The sequence below is a fragment of the Lactuca virosa genome, chromosome 3, assembly GCF_052849685.1.
Source record: "Lactuca virosa cultivar CGN04683 chromosome 3, Lactuca_virosa_CGN04683_v6, whole genome shotgun sequence".
Taxonomy (NCBI): domain Eukaryota; kingdom Viridiplantae; phylum Streptophyta; class Magnoliopsida; order Asterales; family Asteraceae; genus Lactuca; species Lactuca virosa.
The window spans coordinates 373,012,302-373,036,230 of NC_136428.1; positions in this window are offsets into that span (position 1 = coordinate 373,012,302).

Sequence of the window (23,929 nt, forward strand, 5' to 3'; positions counted from 1 at the left end):
GAATTTGAGAATGCAATTATAGCAACTGCTAACTCTAATGATATTAATCAATACTTTAAAATCTATTAGTGAAAGCGTTTCCTCACAATCATTTTCATGAATTAGAGAGAAACCTCTTCCAACTATGATTTTATGGTGTATGTGTTCCTATCCATGTGAATTCGTCATTTTCAACCACTATCATAAGACAGTTTATGACAAATTCAAACTCATATGGACCAAACTTGCTTAATATTAATTTCTTGCCATCCGGTAGCACAAGGGCCCACCAGTGCTTCCAAGTTATTGAGCAGCTCACCCATACAGATCAATGTACTTTCACTGATCAAGGTGCTTTGCCTTATGTAGTCAAATGAAAAACATAAACTCATAAGCATTGCCACCTCAACTGGAACGGGCACAAAAACAAGAATGTGTCAACAAGATAAGTTATCAACCTCAGGTCGTGTGCTAGTGATTACTAAAAGGTTTATTCTTGATTGTCTCCTGAATCTTTTCAAGATCAACAAGACTCTCACTGACTTCTTGACATATAAGATTCTTTATCAAGGATCGTTCCTCTACAAACAAACATTCAAGAGTTAGTGTAGGTTCTTATCAAGATAACACCTAATTGGTCTTAGTTGGTCTTTTTTTTAGCCAAAACATCACAACTACCAATTTCAAATGTGCAAGAGCAAGAAAACATTTCTACTCCACATTTCATGAGGTGTTATAAACCTACATGTTACTCAAGGTACAACTTGGAGTAACTAGAGTATAACTCTAAAACTTGACTTTGGAACGAAGTAGACTCATCTTCTTGATTTAACCATTTCAAAAATACCCGATCCCTCTTATTAGTCATATAAATAAAGTAATATATCCTTAAGGATCAGTTGTGACATGGTTCCATAATCATTAGGATGATCATAAAACATGATAATAAAGTACTTTCATTTCGTTTCAGATTGGAGAAACTTTTATCTTTTTTGCCCAATTGATTCTTCTAATTCGTTCTGCTACACCTTGAAACTTTTCAAGGTATCAGAATTATACTTAATCTTATAAGCATAACCATATTTACTGAACTAACAGCAAATCATGACGAATGGGCCTTTCGTCCTTTGTGGTGGATCTGACCAGTCCACATCAATGTGTACTAGATCCTTTAGTCCTCCACTTGACTCACATATACATATGAACACAGAATTAGTCTCAATTTACCAAGGATCAAGATTCTCATAAATCACACAATTCAAATTGTAAGATTCCAAGCTTCTGTCCAGTTGAAACTTAGGTGATGAGAAACCTTCCTCACTTGGTAAATTATGACAGTACCACAAGCGATATAACTAATAATCAAATCCATTTTCAACAATGCTAATAACAGAAATATAAACATTAATTTTCATAAATGTCATTGCAAGTAATCATAAAGTAAATAAGATAAACCACAAAAATTTACTTTATTGATAATGTGCCGAAAACTTGTCCTTATAATGCAAATACACATGAAAACTATGTTTCTAAATATTCCTAAGCAATCTATCATAACTCCTAAGTAGCAGCTCCAAATCCTGATCACTAAACCATGTGACTGAAATCCATTTCTTCAGATAAGAATTAGCCTTTACTTCCTCTTAAGATTCCTTCATTCTCTTAGATTCTGCAAAACTTTAAAATGCAAATTATCACATCGTGTACTAAGAATCTATGAACAGGAACTTAATAAAGTTAGATAGTGGATGTACCTGAAGTAGAGTCATACAATTTGACTTTACCATGTATAAGATCTCTCAGGTAGTCAGGGCAGCTTCGCTTCCAATGCCCCTTCAATCGGCAATAGAGACAGATGGAATCTTTAGAAGTGACACATGAAACTATCTCAGAATTGGCCTTTCACTTACAGTTAAATTTTTTGACCTTAGCCGATTTATCTCCCTTAGGAGGAGAAACCATTTCTGGACTATCACTGTTGCCATCACCAACGTCCATGGAACTTTGGGAAACAAATCCTCCAAACAAATTTGCTTGACCAGTGCGCCAAAGCATTGCTGCTTTAGCAACAATTAGCAAATATGTCAGATCGATTAGGGTTACATCGTGATCAGTCATGAAGTGGTCCTTAACGAACTTACTATATGACTCAGGAAGCGATTGAAGAACCAAGTCAACAGCTAGCTTCCTTGGGAAAACGACACCCAACATTGCTAGTCTGTCAATGTGCGACTTCATCTTCAAGACATATGCACACACAGAATTTCCATCTTGGAGTTTGCATGCCAATAGGGCTTGAGTGATCTTGAACTTTTCAAGTCGACGAAAACGTGGGTCGGGGAGAATCACTAGAGGAGGTGGAGGAAGAAAAGTATGATTTATAGTTCCACCAATGCACGAAGAAGGGAATGTTCTTTCACCTTGATAGACATGTGGAAGATCATCTTCAAAAGGAAAACCTTTTCCAAACGATTGAGGAAGACCATAGTTGTCAGAACTAGACATCTACAAAAGGAAGAAAATTCAAGTTAGTTGATTTAGATCCTTAATATTGTTGGATATAGTGTCTAAGTCCATAACTACATTTGGTATGTACTTGACCCGACCCGGCATGGTCCATTTGGGTTGCACTTCACCCGAACAATTTATGGATAATCTTTTGAGAATAGTATAAGTTATGATTTATTAATATATTATAAGTTCTAATATATTAATATAAAATCATATTATTTAATTAGTATTGATCTATAATTAATCTAGAACTAATTTGGAGATCAAAAGTAATACTAATTAAATATGGGCTCTTGTATTTATATAGTGTGGGCTAATGCTTATTTGGAATGGGCTAGGCTTGCATGGAAAGTCCATGGATACTCCATGGAGCTTTAACCCATGGATCTCATGGAAATGAAAAGACATGGGTATTAGGGTTTACATGGATGTAACCCTAATCCACCACACTATATAAAGGAGGCTTTGGTTCTTGAAATCACACTAGTTGATGTGTGTAAACTAAGAGGGCCGATTTCAAGAAGTTTGTGACTATTCTCTCAAGTGTCCAAGTTTGTGGTGATTTGTGACTTCCATTTGAGGCATCCACACTATTGGTGCTAGGCTCTAAAACTCCAAGCAATCAACTACAACTACAAGGTAAGTAAGTCCACTACCTTTATTTGATTCAAGTTCCCCATGCCATGCTAGATAGGATAAGAACCTTGGAAAAATAATTATTTGCATGTATCATAGTCAAACATAGATCCAAGGTTTCTAGGGTTGCATGTACACTATAGGAGTGTTAGAATGCTCAAAACCCATCAGTGGTATCAGAGACAGGCTTTTTTATTTGATACTTGATGCAAAAAAAAAAAAAACATGAAAATCGAAGTTTTGTTCAAAAGCTCGTATCAAAATTTCAAGTTTTGTATATGTACTTACGATTCTTGAAATTTTTGATATGAACATTCATAAACATATGAGTTTAGAAGATCATAGAAATTATGTGCTAATAATTGATTAGATTGATTCTTGATCATTATGTGTTTTAATGGAGTCCATAACTAGTTCTTAAGTTATGGATAACCAAAAGTCACATTTATAAATAACCATTAAAAGAACACATAGGTTACAAAAAATGAAGAGTCTTCATTTTTAATAACCATTAACTCATAAGTTATGAGAAATGAAAAGTTTTGAAAGTTTACAAAACTTGCCCTCAAGTTTTGGAACATGTAAAGTCATATTAAAAACTTTAGTTCAAACCCCTAGAATTTTAAAAGTTAAAATTCAACCCTTATACTTTATAATATTATAAGTTTAATAATACTTATATATGTATAAGATCAAGTCATCTTACCGCTAGTACGCCTCATTCACGAAGCCGGTCTATAAGGGGGGTATAAGGTTGTTGCCTATAAAATGGCAACTTAATGGGTGTCCACTCTCACCCACCGCTTCCTTGATCGGTGGAGGGTCGTTAGCCGAACGGGTAGGACAAGGACTTATAAATTCTCATTAAAAGTATAATGATAATACTAAAGTAACTAAACTTTATTGAATTCCCAATCTTAGTTATTTTAGGAAAATGTGAATAAGGTGCTAATCCATGAAATTACACTTTACACTTTGTTTAAGTCGTTAGTGGAGCGTGTGTGGTTAACCGGCACACTAACTTGAACTTAACAAGGTAGGTAAAGGGTGACTTAATGTTTATCATAGTATCGATGGAGCGTGTGTGGTTAACCGGCACATCGATGGAGGGGTAATACATTAAGGGTACCAAGTAATTTGCATGGTTACTTCACACCTTGTTTTGTGATCCTCGGCATCCCAGTCACAAAACTTGAAGGGCACACTCGAGATTGAAACATGCCATTGAAGAAAGTTCAATGAATCTGAAAGAATCTAGGAGTTTCTAAACCAATTAAAACCTAATTAAATATTTCGTTTTTCATGGTGGAAATTGGTGAATCGTCATTCACCTACCTTCAAATATCTTATAGCTTAGATTACGGCATCCCTCTTCTAAGTTATAAAATATTGTGTTGGGTCCTAGCCTTAATATTACATTTGGGTGTTTTGTTAAGGACTATCTCTATATCTAATCTAATATATTCCCTCTTCTTTTCAGATATCTTCCAATAACAATGCTTCTGGCTCAAACCCTACTAGCTCCTTCTCTCTCATGAATCTTTGTAGGAGAGTCATCTTTGATGGGTCCAACTTTATAGATTGGATCAGAAACATCAGGATGGTCACTCGGTATGAGAACAAAGAATATGTTCTCGACAAGGAGCCGAAAGTGGTCTAAAGGGTAAGTCGGTTGTTACTACTCCTACTCCTACTCCAACTGTTGTCAATGTCTTGGCAATCGGGCATGGCAAAGGGAAGAAGAGAAAGAACCCTTCTAAGGGTACCAAGGGTAAGACCCTTGAAGGCTCCTCTTCAAGCAAAACCAAGAAAGGTTTTGTCACTCCTTCTGCTAACCCTAATGAGGCTGAATGCTTCTATTGCCATGAAAAGTCGCACTGGAAGCGAAACTGCCCAAAGTACCAGCAAGATTTGAAGGATGGGAAAGTAAAACCCAACCATGTAGGTATATACACTATATTGTCTAATAACTCACCTCATTCTAAGTCTTGGGTCCTTGATACAGGTTGTGGTATTCACATATTTTGTGATTTGTAGGGAGTAAAAAGAAGTGAGAATGTGGAGTAGGGAAAGATAAACTTGATCATGGGAAACAGGAAAGCTTCACCTGTCACCAAGATAGGAGTTTATTCCTTAGTGATAAATAGTGGGTTTACATTAGATTTGAATAAATGTTATTATTCGCCAGAAATGTTATTTCCTTTCATGCATTGTATAAACAAGGTTTTACCTTTTATTTTGACAATAATAATGGTAGTATTGATGCTTTCTTTAATAATGTTCTTTATTTTAAAGCATTACCTTGTAATGGCGTGTATGAAACTGTATCTGTTGTAGATAATCTAGGAAATAATGTATTGTGTATTAACTCCTCCACTAGCTTAGATAAAGCATCCTTATGGCATTGTCGTCTTGGACATGTAAGCAAGAAACGCATAGGCCAACTCCAAAAGGATGGAGTCTTGGAGTCATTTGACCTAAAGTCAGATGATAGTTGTGAATCTTGTTTGCTTGGTAAAATGACAAAGTCACCTTTTACTGGCACTTGTGCTAGGGGTGAAGGTTTGTTGGACCTCATACACACGGATGTGTGTGGACCCTTCAGAACCGCCACAAGAGATGCTAATCGGTTCTATGTGACTTTTACTGATGATTTTAGTAGATATGGATATGTCTACCTAATCAAGCATAAGTCAGAAACCTTTGAGAAATTCAAAGAGTTTAAGCAAGAAGTGGAGAATCAGTTGGGCAGGAACATTAATATGCTTCGATCTGATCGTGGTGGTGAGTATCTTAGTACTGAGTTCCTTGACCATCTTAAGGAATGTGGGATTGTCTCACAATTGACACCTCCTAGGACACCACAGTTGAATGGTGTAGCTGAGAGGCGCAATCGGACCTTGTTGGACATGGTTCGTTCCATGATGAGTCGAGCTTCGCTACCAATCTCATTTTGGGGGTATGCCTTAGAGACTGACGCCCATATCCTTAATCTAGTCCCTACAAAGAAGGTTGCCAAAACACCTCACGAGGTGTGGACTGGAAAAGTTCCCAATCTAGACCACATCAAGATTTGGGGTTGCGAGGCTTTCGTGAGACGCGAGACTCACGATAAGCTCGAACCCCGAAGCGAAAGGTGTATTTTCATCGGCTACCCACAGAAATCCTTTGGTTACATCTTCTACAGACCCAGTGATAATGTGGTCTTTGTAGCAAGAAGAGGATTCTTTCGAGAGAGAGAATTCATGAGCCAAGGAGACAGTGGGAGGCAAATTGACCTTGAGGAAATTCAAGAGTCAAGTGGTGAAGGAACCTCAAACCCTAGCCCTCAACCTGAGGAGGAAACTCCTGTTGAGCCGACTGAAGAATCTATACCTCTGAGGCGTTCCACCAGAGTTAGGAATGCACATGAGCATTATTATGGTTTTCATATTACTGCAGAAGGTGAGACACTTATCAGTGATAACACACTGGTAAATCTGGATGAGCCTAACAGCTACACGGAAGCCATGGAAGGCCCTGAGGCTGCTAAATGGAAAGAGGCTATGGATAGCGAGATACAGTCCATGTATGACAATGAAGTTTGGAAATTGGTTGACAATGTACATGATCGTAAGATAGTTGGGTGCAAATAGATTTTCAAGAAGAAGACCGACATGGATGGTAATGTACACACTTATAAGGCACGACTGGTTGCAAAGGGTTATTCTCAAACTCCGGGAGTTGATTATGATGAGACCTTTTCACCAGTGGCCAAGATTAAGTCTATTAGGTTTTTGTTAGCCATTGTTGCATTTCATGATTATGAAATATGGCAGATGGATGTCAAAACCGCTTTCCTTAATGGAAAGTTGGCTGAAGATGTTTACATGGTTCAGCCAGAGGGTTTTGTCAGTACAGAGTACCCCAATAGAGTGTGTAAGCTTGAGAAATCCATTTATGGATTGAAACAGGCACCTCGCAGATGGAATCTTTGCTTTGATGAGAAAGTCAAAGAATTTGGCTTTTCAAGGAGTGAAGATGAATCTTGTGTCTATATCAAGGCTAGTGGGAGTATAGTCAGCTTTTTGGTACTGTATGTGGATGACATACTACTCATAGGAAATGACATCCCAACCCTGCAGGAAGTAAAGTCCTGGCTTGGGAAGTGTTTCGCTATGAAGGACCTTGGAGAAGCTGCTTACATCCTAGGGATAAGGATTTTGAGAAACAGGAGTAAAAGACTAATTGGACTTAGTCAAAGCACCTATGTGGACAAAATGTTGAAAAGGTTCAACATGCATAACTCCAAGAAAGGAGAGTTACCCATCCAGAGTAACGCCAGATTGAGTAAAACATAAAGCCCTAGTACTGAGGCTGAGATAGCATAAATGAGTTGAATACCTTATGCTTCAGCTGTAGGATCGATCATGTATGCTATGACGTGTATTCGACCTGATGTAGCCTTTGCTTTGAGCATGGTTAGCAGGTATCAGGGGAACCCTGGCAAGGCACACTGGACTGCGGTAAAGAATATCCTCAAGTACCTACGGAGGACTAAGGACTGGGTCCTTACCCTCAGTGGCAGTGAAGACTTGAGAGTTGTAGGGTACAGTGATGCTAGCTTTCAGACTGACAGGGATAATTTCCGCTCTCAGTCGGGCTGGGTCTTTACCCTAAACGGAGGGGCAATTACTTGGAAAAGTTCCAAGCAGGAGCAGTGGCTGATTCCACTAGTGAATCAGAGTATATAGCAGCAAGCGAGGCAGCAAAGGAGGCTATATGGCTAAAGAACTTCATCGGAGACCTTGGAGTTGTACCAGCTATAAAGGAGCCAATGGAGATTTTCTGTGACAGCAATAGTGCGGTTGCCTTAGCCAAGGAACCAAGAGATCATGGGAGATCCAGACACATTGACAGAAAATATGACTTCATCAGACATCGAATAGAAGAAGGAATCCTCGTGGCAAAGAGGGTATCATCGGATGAGAACCCAGCAGATCCCCTCACGAAGGGACTGACTCGGGCTAAGCATCTCCAGCATGCTCGGAGCATAGGGCTGAAGGATGATTTTAGTTTTAGTAGTTAGATAATCTTGAAATTTGTAAAATGTAATTGACATTTGATGATAAATAAAAGTTGTTATTTATGAGTAAAGTGTTGCTATCTCTTGTCAATCGTTTACTATTATTTCTTTTTGCATGTTTTGACTTCCAGAATAATTATGTTATGGTTTATATCATATTATTCAAACTCTCCACAGTCGGTCATATGTTGGAAGTAGATATGAATCAAGACTGTCATGGGTTGGCTTGTAGACGTCTAAGATGTTAGACAAAGTGGGGCTACAACACTCATGAGTACTCATAAGTTCTGAGTATTGGATTCAACCCACGCTCACTTCTATCACTTCATGGAATTTATCTCGAGTGATCGTGAGACGGTAATATCATATAAGTCTTCAAACCTAGAGATATGATTTGTTGCCTATGAGTTGGTTATGCATTGATTGCACGAAAACGCATTGGTAACTCGATGTTATAAACCGTGCTTTTGTGTGTAATTCAACAAGTAGTAGAGCAAACACGAGTCGAAGTTTATCTGTTCCTTCTAGAATTAGAAGCGATATCTGGGCCCCTCAATGATTTTGTTTTGACCTATGTACCGGGCCCGGTCAGAACTAAATTGATGTGCTCAGTTAAGTTCTATGTCAAACAAATCGGAAATCGGGAAACAAATGTTGGACAATAAGCAAGACCATGTTCCATGTATTTGTCCGGCTGATATCTAGAACAGAGGATTATATGATCACTTATCTAAAATGGCGCTTCATAGTTCAACAGAGTTTTAAGAGCTACGATTGTTGATCGGTTCCTAAAGTCATACTTGCAACTATAGTTATTAGACTTATCCAAGTGGGACATTGGATATAGTGTCTAAGTCCATAACTATATTTGGTATATACTTGACCCGACCCGGCATGGTCCATTTGGGTTGCACTTCACTCGAACAATTTATGGATAATCTTTTGAGAATAGTATAAGTTATGATTTATTAATATATTATAAGTTCTAATATATTAATATAAAATCATATTATTTAATTAGTATTGATCTATAATTAATCTAGAATTAATTTAGAGATCAAAAGTATTACTAATTAAATATGGGCTCTTGTATTTATATAGTGTGGGCTAATGCTTATTTGGAATGGGCTAGGCTTGCATGGAAAGTCCATGGATACTCCATGGAGCTTTAACCCATGGATCTCATGGAAATGAAAAGACATGGGTATTAGGGTTTACATGGATGTAACCCTAATCCACCACACTATATAAAGGAGGCTTTGGTTCTTGAAATCACACTAGTTGATGTGTGTAAACTAAGAGGGCCGATTTCAAGAAGTTTGTGACTATTCTCTCAAGTGTCCAAGTTTGTGGTGATTTGTGACTTCCATTTGAGGCATCCACACTATTGGTGCTAGGCTCTAAAACTCCAAGCAATCAACTACAACTACAAGGTAAGTAAGTCCACTACCTTTATTTGATTCAAGTTCCCCATGCCATGCTAGATAGGATAAGAACCTTGGAAAAATAATTATTTGCATGTATCATAGTCAAACATAGATCCAAGGTTTCTAGGGTTGCATGTACACTATAGGAGTGTTAGAATGCTCAAAACCCATCAAATATAACACCCAAATGAAATATTAAGGCTAGGACCCAACACAATAATTTACAATTCAGAAGAGGGATGCCGTAATCCAATTGGAAATTATTTGAAGGTAGGTAAATGACGATTTTACCAATTCCACCACGAAAATGAAATTTTAAACGAATTAGGTTTTAGATGAAATTCCTAGATCTTTTGAGATTCATTGAATTTTTCAATGGCATGTTTAATCTTGATTATGCTCTACACTTTGTGAATGGGATGCCGAGCATCAAAAAAGTGATGTGAATAACCATGCAAATTAGTTTAGTACTCTCGATGTCATTTATCACCTAATCAATGTGCCGGTTAACCACACATGCTCCATTAATCAATGATAATTTACGAGAAACCCATTGCCAACAATATTGGTCCCATATTAGTATGTCGGTTAACCACACACGCTCCACTAACGATCAATAAGGTTCAATGTATAATTTCATGGGTTAGCATCAAATTCACATTTTTCCTAAAGTAACTAAGATTGGGAATTTAATAAAAGCGTTTAGTTACTTTATAATTTATTATACTTTTAATGAAAATTGACTGTCCTATCAAACCCGTTCGGCTAACGACCCTCCATTAGTCAAGAGTGCCATGGGTAAGAGTGGATACCCAATGGCGGTCATTTTACAGGCTGCTTCCTTAAACACCGCTTATAGACCAGCTTTGTGAATGAGGCCTACTAACGGTAAGACTGACTTTTTTATACATATATATAAATTAAACTTTTAATTTTATAATAGTGTAAGGGTGTATTTTAAACTTTTAAAATACTAAGGTTTAATCTTTTAATAAATTAAACTTTTAATTTAATTAAATTTACACCACACATGGATTTATAAATTTGTATTTTAATAAATCTATTAATTAAATTATTAATAAAATCCATAGGATATCTTCTAGGGTCTTCCATTTAGATTTCCAAAATTAAACTATTAATTTCAAATTTAAATTACAAAACAAAAGGGGTGTATTTTAAAACTTTTCAAAATACTAGGTTAAATTTTTTGAAAAAGAAAATAATCTTATCATTATCCAAATTTACCCAAATCCTTTAATTATGATAAGGATATCATATTACCATTCAAAAAATTCGATTTTAGGCAGTAAAAACGAAAATAAGGCAATTACCCTAATCAAAACAAGATCTGAAAATCGAAAAATTAGGGAACTGACGAGTCAACTCTTCGAGTTGGACAATGAACTCGTCGAGTTCATACATGAACTCATCGAGTACCAAGATCAGACAGCAAAAAAAACATTTTTTTTCTTTTTTGGACAGTTCACTATTGCATCAATTCAATTGAAAAACATCCTACGCTCTGATATCACTGATGAGTTATGATCATATCTACATTCCTATGTGATCGTGCAACCCTAATTGCTTTGGATCTAAGTTTTTCACTGATTGAAAATCCAAATTGAATACCAAAGCAATAACCCTAAATCTAGCATACAAATTTCGAAATCCATATAAAATTAGGGTTAGAAGATTACCTCACTTGTTATGTAGCAATAAAAAGACAATCTTGAAGATCCTTGACTCTTGAAAGCTTAGTGCCCCAAATGTTGCACCTTTAATGGTTCACAAACACCCAATGCAACAAGATGAGAGGAGAGACAAGAATTTCGGCTAGGCTTATGTATCATATGTATGTGGCCGAAATTCCTAGGGTTTTCGAGGTTTATATAGCTGAGGGCTGCTAGGGTTTTCAGGTGGAAACCGTAATTTCCTTCTTAAGGCTTAAGAAACCCACAGACTCCTCATTTTGAGGCCTTGGACGAAAATTTTATATGCCTCCTATAATTTTCGTCCACTCTATCATAAGGAGTCTAATATCCCAGTTTCACAATTATCAATGATTTGCAAAACAGCCCCTCCATTATTAATCAGTTCCTTTAATCCCAAAATTAATCTCAGATTAATTTATGATTAATTACTAATTAATAATATTATTTCCAAATAATTTATTAATCTTATAATATATTAATAAAATCATTTTGAGTACCAATTTATTATTTCAAATAATAAATCCTACTCTCTCTCCACCAGTCATCCTGTCAAGTTGCATGAGTGAAGGCAACCCAAAAGGACCATGCTACTATCAAATCAAGTAAATACCAATTATAGTTATGGGCTTAGACACCAAATCCAACACATACCTTGCATAGAATTTCTGCAAGAACTGCTCCCAAGTCATCGTCGCACTCTGCTCAGGAGTATAAGAACTAGTCACAAATCTCCACCAATCCCTTGCCCCCAACTTAAGAAGGTTCAGGGCGCACTTGACGTTCTGGTCATCCGGACAAAAACAAGTGAAGAAACAACCCTCCACGTCATACATCCATCACATCGCCATGATCGAGTCTAAGGCCCCATCAAACTCTAGGGGCTTCGCACGATCGAAGTCCCGATACTGGAAATCTCTCTCTCCTCGAGCCCCAAAGGCAACAACAACCGCGGTGGCTGCAACAACAACATCCTCAGAAAGTGTATAATATCGGTCATCGAAGTACTCCATCATAGCGGCCCTGACAGGCCCAACCAGCTCCGGTAGCTGTCCCCGGACAAAAGAAACAACCTCCTCACGAATGATCTCCCTAACTCGGCCCTCTGTCAATCCTGGCCCATCATGGCCACCAGTTCCGACTCCTGATCCTGAATCACCAATAGCCACCATATTAAACATATATCGAGAAAGATCGGACATCACAATACAGTGCTCCACAAGGGGTCCTATTCCTGTTAGTCCCTTAGCAGCCTCAAAATTCCTCCTGAATCTCATACGGATCCTGTGCTTTCAGTAGTATGGGCCCATACTACCTTCCACACATATCCGTAGTTGATTCTGAATTCCTCCCAAGGTTCTAAGTCACTACACTAAGCCATTCCTAGGTGTGATAACACCCACTTCTCCTGAGAGTTACAACTAACTTCATAGGCACTCTCCCAAGGATTAAACTCGCTCCTGCACCACCGGTTGCTTTTGTGCATGCTTGTTGTACACAACCCGAGATCAGATAGATTGTCGAATAATCGACTTTACCTTAAATCCGCAACCAAGCAAGGAACAGGAACCAATCCGGCCATATACAACTAATCAACATACACGCAACAATCACACAATCAAAAACATATATCAGGTAAGATGCTCCCTAAATCAGAAGGCATCACAGAATCATGCATCGCTATCCAACAGTTCCTAAAAGAACCTTATCCACTAGCACGCTTTTCTAACAATTCATATATCAACAAATTCAAACCTCAGCAAACATAACAAGTATGGGTATTTTGCAAACCACTCTTCCGTTCGGGCTCTGGCTGACTATACACACCGCATCCTCCTGAAAGTCAAGGTTAAGTCAAGTTCCACATTCCCGATCCCAAACCAACAATCAAACAAGAACAAGACTAGGGACCGAGCCCATGTCCTTAACCCAACTCCTTTTTATTATAATTTCTTTTTCAAAAACTCATGGATCCTAGTTTGAGACTGGATTCACACAAGTGTTTCTCCAATTCACTCAAACCAGGGCTTTGATACCAACTTGTTACATCCCATTTACACAACCCGAAAATTTTCATTTTTATTAAGGTAACACTTTGCAATTTATAAATCCTTTATTAAGAAAACGTTTATTCCTAATTACATTTTTATTTTAAATCGGAGTTTTATAGAAAACGCGAAATCCTCGTTGCTGCTGATGCGTATGTACAGTCCCGCCTTCGCCTTCCCATAGACACCAATAATATCTGTAACAATAAACAACTGGATAAGCACAAGGCTTAGTGAGTTCCCCCCCCCCCCCAAAAAATATATCACAAACCATACAACCACATAATACCATGCAACATATATATATATATATATATATATATATATATATATATATATATATATATATACATATAGTTTGCCATGGACTCCCTCCATCGTCTTCAACTGGTATGCCATGGGCTCCCCTCATGGTCTAATAACCAAGTGCCATGGGCTCCCCTAATGGTCTGATAACCAAGTGTCATGGGCTCCCCCATGGTCTTCATGTAAGTCATTACATGCTAACTAGCAAACGCTATTGCATATCAACTATTAAGACCGTGTATCAAGTAATGGAGCGACATTGGTGCCTTCGACCCATTGGTATGACGAGAAGACTCACTACTTCCTACTAGTCCTTTCACAACATACAGTCCCGCTACCTGCTAACCCCCATAGAATGTGTAACCATATGTAACCAAAGGTGAGATAGCCACCCGAACAGATGGTCCTACTCTAGAGTCACAACCAAACAAGAAACAGGCAAGAGAGTCTAGACCAAGAGTTCTCAGGCAATTCTTCATGACCACGAACAATCCCTATGGACACTCATAGATGATAACCAGCAAGCACATATACAAACATCCTTGTAGATTATTACATCAAAGCAACATACTTAATGCCAGGAGACAGACATAACATATCACTACGACATAACAACATACTCAATATCAGAATACAAATCTAGTAGGTCACTACATCATAACAACATACTTGATACCAGGACACAGATCTAACAGATCCATAAGTCATCCCTCTACTATTATCAAATAACTGAAACTAGTGGGTTGGCATTGGTGCCTTCGACCCACGGGTACAGTGAGGCGAAACTCACGTCGATATGCGCGTAGGTAACCAATGTAGCAACGAAGAACTCTTCCTACTTCAACTCACTTCCAATCACCTACAGGAAGATACTTGAGTCAATACCCGATCACAGGTCATAGTCACTTGCCACAGTGACCACTTCACATGAAATGAGGGTTAGGGTTTCACATGAAATAACGACTAGGGTTAAGTAATAACACTTAACCCATTAAGGAATTAATCACCTAAGGTTACGACTCATTAAGGTTTGATTTAGTTAATATCGGGTGAAATAATAATCCAATCAATAGCCCAAATACGCGCCCAGTCATTGTCCAAAAAGAGCTCCTCGATTCTAGGGTTTTCACATAAAATGATAACTACGGTTAGTGTTCCACACTTAACCCCTTAAGGAATTAATCCATTAAGTCCAATATTACATTAAGTTAGTTGTAGGGGCATTATTAAGTATTATTTAAAGTTTAATTAACAGCTTTAACGCGGGTCCCGACCAACTCCAAAAACTAGGGTTTTCTAAACCCTTATCAGGGTTTCTAACTCCTAAAGTGAGATGATTAGTGTAACGCTCGTGTTTCTGGGCTACACATTAGTTTAATGATGTAATAGTCAAGGTCAACCAATGTAACCTATTTTGAAGTAATAAAGATGAATTACTTGAATATTATGTGATTTATGTGATTTTATGTGCTTATATCTTGTTTTTAAAGATATAATAAAAATAAGCGTCGAAAACAAAGTGTTATATAAACCCAATATATATACATAAAGTTGTAGTGGTCGAAACAAGGATTTCAGATATATAAAGAACGCCGAAATCCGAGTTATAACGAAGAAGTTATGACCTGTCGAAGTTTTACAGCAAAACCGACACGACACCGGGAATCGTAAAAAGTGATTTTTTGATAAACTACTTTTTAGCCTTAGAGATCTAAATGAAATTTGTAGTATACGTTAAACCGAGAAGATACATAAAAGGAACGCCCAAATCTGACTTCGTATGAGGAACTTATGATTTTCTAAGATTTGGCATAACAATGCACAACCTGAAATTCAAATTTTAGATCGATCGATTTTTAGCCAACGCAACCTAAATGAGATTTGAATATGTCATTAATAAGAGCTCAACGATAAAAAGACAGATGAAAACGAAGTGCGTTTGTAGAAGTTCTGAATTCTACATGGTCATTTAACAGTGTAATCTTCTCATACTGTTAAATTTAAGATCGGTCGAGAATTAGCCGACAGAGTCAAAAGGAGAGTTGTATATCTTGTCAATACCTACGCGTGGATATAAAGAATGTCGAAAACGGAGCTCGTATGAAAACGTTACGAGGTTTAGAAGTCGGGAGTGTGTTGCTGCGAAGGGGGTGACGTGGCACGATCTGAGCCATTGCTTTCTCCCCAAGTCTTGCCACCAGATGGTGACATGTGGCACCAACTCGACGAGTTGGGGGCCCAACTCGATGAGTTCAGCTGTATTTCAGCCTATAAATACCATGCGAGAGTGCGTTCATTCTTCACACTAAAACCCACTTCTCTCTCTCTCTCTCTCTCTCTCTCTCTCTCTCTACACACTCTCTAAACCCCCAAAAACCCTCCTAAGGCCCTAGTAGCCTCAAGGCACTAGAGAAAAGCCTCGGAGCACCCGAAGGCTCCGAGAAGAAGAGCTTTCGGCTCAGAAACTCTGCTTCAGCGAAGCCCAGTTTTTTCAATAACTCGCTGTAAGTGAGATACGTCTACCCTACTTTAAATATAGCTTATATTTAAATATAATGTCGTTATTATGAACCTATAAATAAGATTTATCAGTGATTCAAAGTTGTTATACTAATTGATCTACTTACGGGGATGATGTCTAGGCTGTGATTTCGTGAGGTGTTTAAAGTGGGATTTCCAAATAGTATACTTCGTATACTAAACACACCCTACCTCCGATATGATCTTACCTGGTTGCTCCTTACTTGATAGATCATGAAGTAGACTCTGAGTTAATGACGAATCTAGACTAATATCTAGTCGCAATAAATATTAGACTAAAATCTAGTGGTAATAATACTAGGTTTTGTTGAAGGAAATCATATTGTTAAGAAGCAAAGCGCTGCTTTATTTCGAGTCATCACTTTAACAAGTGAGTGCATGGTTACTTTCATCTTACACATAGATGTGAAGTATTTTATATAAATTACGTGCTATGTGTGCATATTGTCTGAATACTTGTTGTCTATGTTAGATGAAAGATTTTATACATGTTTTAAATGATTTAAACTTTATATGTATTTTATATCTACAAAATGTGTTGGGTAAAACATGGGTAGATGTAATATTTGGGTGTGATGAAATAAAATGATGAGAGGCCTCGGTGTTGACGATATTTCCAGTCATCTAGCGGAGTATAGATGACAACCACAGACTTTTCTAGACAGTCCAGTGGAACGCTAGCAGGCTCGCAACCTGTAGGTGTTTGTGAACGATGTGTTCATCGGTGTACTCTATCCCCCTCATGGTTGCCTTTAGGACATTTATTGCTAAGGAACCCCCTTAGCAATAGTGTCCATACCGATGATGATCCTTAGGCTAGGTCCCTTATGATAGGTTTTTAGGGACGTAAAGTGAGGATAACGGGAATGGGTAATCGGATTATTGTTGGTTGATGAAATTAATAAACTTATTTATTGTGGGTTGAAAACCGTATGTCATCACCAGGCTCCCAAGCCTGACCCACTCAGTTTCTTGTATTACAGGTAGTGGCACTCGAGCGTAGATGTGATGTTTGGATGAGGGATTACGGATTATATGTCTGTAGATATGAATAAATGTTGTAAGGCTTATATTGTACTGTTTATGCTTTTGATCTGTATCGAACATGACATCCCGAGGTTTTTAATGAAATACATTTCTTCATAAATGATTTTATAAATCTTTATCATATTTTCTTTTGGGAACCAATTCCACAACACTTTTCTTTAAAATGTTACTCTGATTTTTAAACAAGCGTAAACAAAATCGGTCTTTTCTGGCCGTAAAAATGGGGATGTCACAGTTGGTATCAGAGCATTAGTTTAAGCGAACTAGGAATTTGTAGGATTTCTAGACTTAAACTTAGAATGCTAAGCGATGATTGTGAGATGGGTGTCTACTATATTTTAGACACAAGCACTAGTTTATTGTAGGAGGGATTCCTAAAATGATTTTATGTGCTATATGCTATTATTTGTTCGGATCTATGGTCTGTTGCCGACCGGATCTACAAACCTTATGTGTTCAGGATTCTAAATGTACGACTACGATATTAGAACTAACATGTAAACATTTAGAAGAGATAAGGATGATTTAAACGTCTATCGTAAATAAAGATCTAAATTCACCCTATTCGGTGTATAGATCAAGATGGCAAGAACCTGTAGTGGAAACGCAAATGGAAATAGAAATCAACAACCTCAACCCCAAGTGATTGTGCAAGTGCCTGTAGTAGCAGCTGCACCTGAGCCAATCACAATGGCCGGAGTACAATCCATGATACGGGATATGTTGGCCGAACAACGGGAAGAGATGAGGCTGATGTTGCATGAAAATAGGGACGAACCTACCGTGCCCATTGTGCAACCTGAGCTGATCGTTGAGCAGTTAGAGGAGGGAATCTATAGCCGCACTGTGAGTCAAGCTGGAACCCAAGGGGCAAGGATGAATGGCCCGGAGAGGGGAAATGACAAGGATGGGCGGATGTATAAGAATTTCTTGGGTGCAAAACCACCGAGTCTCTCAGGAAGCCCAAAGCTTGTAGAGATTATGGACTAGATCTCTGAAATGGAGATGGTGTTTCAGAGCTTTGACTGTAGCGACAAACATAAGTCCATCTTTGCAGTAAGACAACTGAAGACCGGAGTCTTGAGTTGGTGGAAGTTATTGGCAGATACTATGCCACGAGGAGAAGCCCTGAATATGTCTTGGGAAACGTTCTTGGAGCAGTTAAAGATACAATACTGCTTAGAGATAGATCTGATTGATCTAAACAATGAGTTCCAAAACTTGAAGAATGGGAGAATGAGCATTGACGACTATGCTACTGCATTCACTGAGAAGATGAAGTTGTTTCCATACCTGGTTCCAAACGAACTCTCCAAAATTGAGAAGTTCGCTAACGGACTGCCAGCCGAATTTGGTCGAACAGTCAAGATAGCAGGTACCTTGAAGGCAGCCGTTAGAGTACCCAAGAGTGTTGAGGCCCAGTTAAGAGAAAGGGGTCACGAAAGAGTAGAGGTTGGCAAGAAAAGGAGGTTCTATGGATCTTCGAGGTCGAACAAGAAAAGTAAATTCTTGAAGTCTAGTTCAAGAGGAGGTGGAGTCGAAGCGAAGTGGTGCGACAAGTGCAAGAAGAAGCAGTCTGGGAAATATGACGGAGAAGTCACTTGTTTTAAGTGTGTAAATCCCAGGCACTCTGCCAACGAGTGAACGTTCAATAAGAAGGGCTGTTATGGGTGAAAAAAGGAAGGGCACATCTCGAGGGACTTCTCGAAAAAGAAAGTGGCAACAAGACCCAATGTTCCACCAAAACCGAAGGCGAGAGCCTTCCAAATGATGCTAGAAGCTGTGAAGGAGGCAGAACATGTCGCCTCAGATAACTTTCTTTTAAATGAATTACCTGCCAATATACTATTTGATTCGGGAGCGAACTACTCCTTTATATCGCATAAATTTGGTGGGAAACTAGCATTGCCTGTAGAAAAACTTGATAATGCCCTAGTTGTGGAAGTTGCAGTGGCAAGTTCGTACCTATTAGTGATCATATTAAGAACATCGCCATCGACTTAAACGGAAACGAATTCCACGAAGAGCTGTTACCCATAGAGTTGAATAGTTTCGACATCGTTCTGGTGATGGATTAGCTTAGCGCCAACGATGCCGAGATACTTTGCAGGAAGAAGATAGTAAGAGTAAACCCACCCGGAAAAGAGTCATTTATGGTGTATGGGGACAAACGCATAATAAACTCTGGAATCATTTCCCTAATGAAAGCCAGAAAATGTTTGTCTAAAGGATGCACATCATACTTGGCATTCGTGATCGATGCTAAGAAGGAAAAAAGGAAACGCAAAGTATACCAGTGGTGTGTGATTATCCGAAAGTCTTTCCCGAAGATCTTCCCGGATTACCGCGTGGTAGACAAGTAGAGTTCCGAATAGACTTATTACAAGGAACGACACAAATAGAAAAAGCATCGTACCGGTTATCACCGACGGAAATCAAGGAGTTTATGATGCAACTTCAGGAGTTGTTAGACAACGGTTTCATTCGACCTACTTCATCACCCTGGGGAGCTCCGATTTTATTCGTGAAAAAGAAGGACGGAAGCATGAGAATGTGTATAGACTACCGAGAGCTGAACAAGGCAACACTGAAGAACAAGTATCCATTGCCAAAGATTGATGACCTATTCGATCAGCTGCAAGGTTTGAGCTATTTCTCAAAGATCGATCTTAGGTCAGGATATCATCAGCTGAAGGTGAGAGAGCAGGATATTGAGAAGACTGTATTTAGAACAAGATATGGACACTACGAGTTCTTGGTTATGTCATTTGGACTAACCAATGCTCCAGCAACGTTCATGGATTTGATGAACAGGGTTTGTAAACCATTCCTCGATAAATCTGTGATCGTGTTCATAGTTGACATTCTGATTTACTCAAAAAGCCAGGAAGAGCATGGGAAGCATCTACGAGAAGTGTTGGAAGTGTTGAAGAGGGAGAAGTTATATGCAAAGTTCTCCAAATGCGATTTTTGGATCCAAGAAGTCCAATTCTTGGGTCATGTGGTTAACCAAGAAGGGATAATGGTTGACACAGCAACGATCGAAGTTGGGATGAAGTGGGAACGACCGAAAAGTCCCACGGAGATTCGAAGCTTTCTGGGATTAGCTGTATATTACCGAAGATTTATCCAAGGATTTTATTCGATAGCTGCTCCATTGAAAACTTTGACCCACAAAGGAGCTACATATACATGGAGTGAAAAGCATGAAGAAGCATTCGAGAAGCTAAAGAAGAAGTTGTGTGAAGCACCAGTTCTTTCTTTGCCTGACGGAGTTGAAGACTTCGCAGTTTATAGAGATGCATCTGGAGTTGGGTTAGGTTGCGTTCTGACCCAAAGAGAAAAGGTGATAGCATATGCATCAAGACAATTAAAGGAGCATGAAAAGAACTACTCCACTCATGATCTGTATTTGGAAGTGGTAGTATTCGCCCTAAAGATATAGATGCATTATCTCTATGGAACGAAGTGCAAAATTTTCACTGATCATAAGAGTCTCCAGTATCTCTTTAATCATAAGGAATTGAATATGAGGCAACGACGCTGGCTAGCGTTACTCAAGGACTACGACGGTGAGATACTTTACCACCCCGGTAAAGCAAATGTTGTCGTTGATGCTCTCAGTCGGGAAGTAACCCTTCAAAAGAAAAGGCCAAGAGCGTTGAGAATCGAAGTTGTCTCAACGATTGTGGAAAGCATCAAGAAAGCTCATGAAGAAGCTTCTGAGAAAAATGACCGAAAGGAAGATCATTTGGGAAAAACGTTAGTGTTCGGTACAAACAGTCAAGGACTGAAGGTATTCCAAAATAGAATTTGGGTACCTAAGACGGGAGGAATAAGAGATCATTTGATGGAAGAAGCTCACAAGACCATGTACTTGACTCATCCTGGTAGCACTAAAATGTATAGGGATCTAAAACCCTACTACAGGTGGACGAAGATGAAGCTCGATGTTGCAAAGTATGTGGCCGAGTGTGTAACACGTGGAAGAGTCAAGGCACAACATCAGAAACCATATGGGAGTTTAGAACCTTTACCTGTACCCATGGGTAAATGAGAAGACATAACCCTGGATTTTGTGACTAAACTGCCCAGAACGAAGAACGGTCACGACATGATTTGGGTAGTCGTGGATCGATTCACCAAGAGTTCACACTTCATAGCAGCCAATGAGAGATGGTCTATGGATAAGCTTGCAAATGCTTACGTGAAGGAAGTTGTAAGACTTCACGGTGTTCCTTTAACGATCGTATCAGATCGTGATAGTCGTTTTACGTCAAGGATTTGGAGAAGTCTACAAGAGGAAATGGGTACGAAGTTGTGTTTAAGTACAACTTACCGTCTACAGACTGATGGTCAGAACGAAAGAACGACTCAAACACTGGAAGATATGCTGACAGCATGTACCCTAGAATTCCTAGGAAACTGGGATGAGCACTTACCTCTGGTAGGGTTTTCCTACAATAACAGTTTCCACTCAAGCATCAAGATGGCACCTTATAAAGCTTTGTACGGACAGAAGTGTCGTACGCCATCTTGTTGGATGGAAGAAGGAGAAAAGCAGTTTATGGGCCCTAAGATAGTCCAACAGACTGCCGAAAAGCTGAAGGTGATCAGGAAAAGAATGTTACTAGCTCAGGATCATCAAAAGAGCTATGCTGACAAGAAAAGACGACCGATGACATTTGAAGTTGGAGATTCATTTTTGCTTAAAGACTCACCATGGAAGGGACTTATAAGATTCAAGAAATGAGGAAAGTTATGTCCAAGGTTTATAGGACCGTTCAAAGTTTTTCAGAAGATTAGGAATCAAGCTTACAAGCTCGATTTACCTGAAGAACTAGATGGTATTCAAAACAATTTCCATGTGTGTTATATGAGGAAGTTCACGGGAGAAGTTCCCGACATAGTTCCAATTTCAGAGTTAAGGATGGATGAAAATAAGAGGCTAATCGAAGAGCCCGAGGAAATCGTTGACCGTAAGACTAAGAAGTTCTGATGTAAGATGTTCGACTTAGTGCTTGTGCGCTGGAAACATACGAATGGGCTGAATCTCACCAGGGAAACAGAGAGTGACATGATGAGTCGCTACCCACATCTGTTTGCTGATGCACATTTCGGGGACGGAATTATCCTAAGGGGGAGAGAATTGTAACACCCGTGTTTCTGGGCTACGCATTAGTATAATGATTTAATAGTCAAGGTCAACAATTTTAACCTATTTTGAAGAAATAAAGATGAATTACTTGAATATTATGTGAATTATGTGATTTTATGTGCTTATATATTGGTTTATAAAGATATAATAAAAATAAGCGTCGAAAATAAAGTGTTAGATAAACCTAATATCTATACATAAAGTTGTAGTGGTCGAAACAAGGATTCCGGATATATAAAGAACGCCGAAATCCGAGTTATAACGAAGAAGTTATGACTTATCAAAGTTTTACGGCAAAACCGGCACGGCACCGGGAATCGTAAAAATTGATTTTTTTGATAAACTAATTCTTAGACTTAGAGATCTAAATGTAGGTTGTAGTATACGTTAAATCGAGAAGATACATAAAAAGAACGCCCAAATCTGACTTTGTATGAGGAAGTTATGATTTTTCTAAGATTTCGCATAGCAGAGCACAACCTGAAATTCGAATTTTAGATCGATCGATTTTTAGCCAACGCAACCTAAATGAGAATTGAAGATCTCATTAATAAGAGCTCAACGATAAAAAGACAGACAAAAACGGAGTTCGTATGTAGAAGTTATGAATTCTACATGGTAATTTAACAGTGTAATCTTCTCATACTGTTAAATTTAAAATCGGCCGAGAATTAGCCAACGGAGTCAAAAGAAGAGTTGTAGATCTTGTCAATACCTACGCGTGGATATAAATAATGTCGAAAACGGAACTCTTATGCGAATTTTACGGGTTTTAGAAGTCGGGAGTGTGCTGCTGCGAAGGGGGTGACGTGGCGCGATCGGAGCCATTGCTTTCTCCCCAAGTCTTGCCACCAGATGGTGACATGTAGCACCCAAGTCGATGAGTTGGAGGCCCAACTCAATGAATTCAGCTGTATTTCAGCCTATAAATACCATGCACGAGTGCCTTCATTCTTCACACCAAAACCCACTTCTCTCTCTCTCTCTACACACTCTCTAAACCCCCAAAAACCCTCCTAAAGACCTAGTAGCCTCAACGCACTAGAGAAAAGCACCGGAGCGCCCGAAGGCTCCGACAAGAAGAGCTTTCGGCTCAGAAACTCTACTTCAGCGAAGCCCGTTTTTGAGAAAAACCCGCTGTAAGTGAGATACGCCTACCCTACTTTAAATATAGCTTATATTTAAATATAGTGTCGTTATTACGAACCTATAAGTAAGATTTATCAGTGATTCAAAGTCTTTATACTGATTGATCTACTTACAGGGATGATGTCTATGCTGTGATTTAGTGGGGTGTTTAAAGTGGGATTTCCAAACAGTATACTTCGTTTACCAAACGGACCCTACCTCAGATATGATCCTACCTCGTTGTTCCTTACTTGATAGATCATGAAGTAGACTCTGAGTTAATGCCGAATCTAGACTAAAAGTTAGTCACAATAAATATTCGACTAAAATCTAGTGGTAATAATACTAGGTTTCGTCGAAGGAAATCATATTGT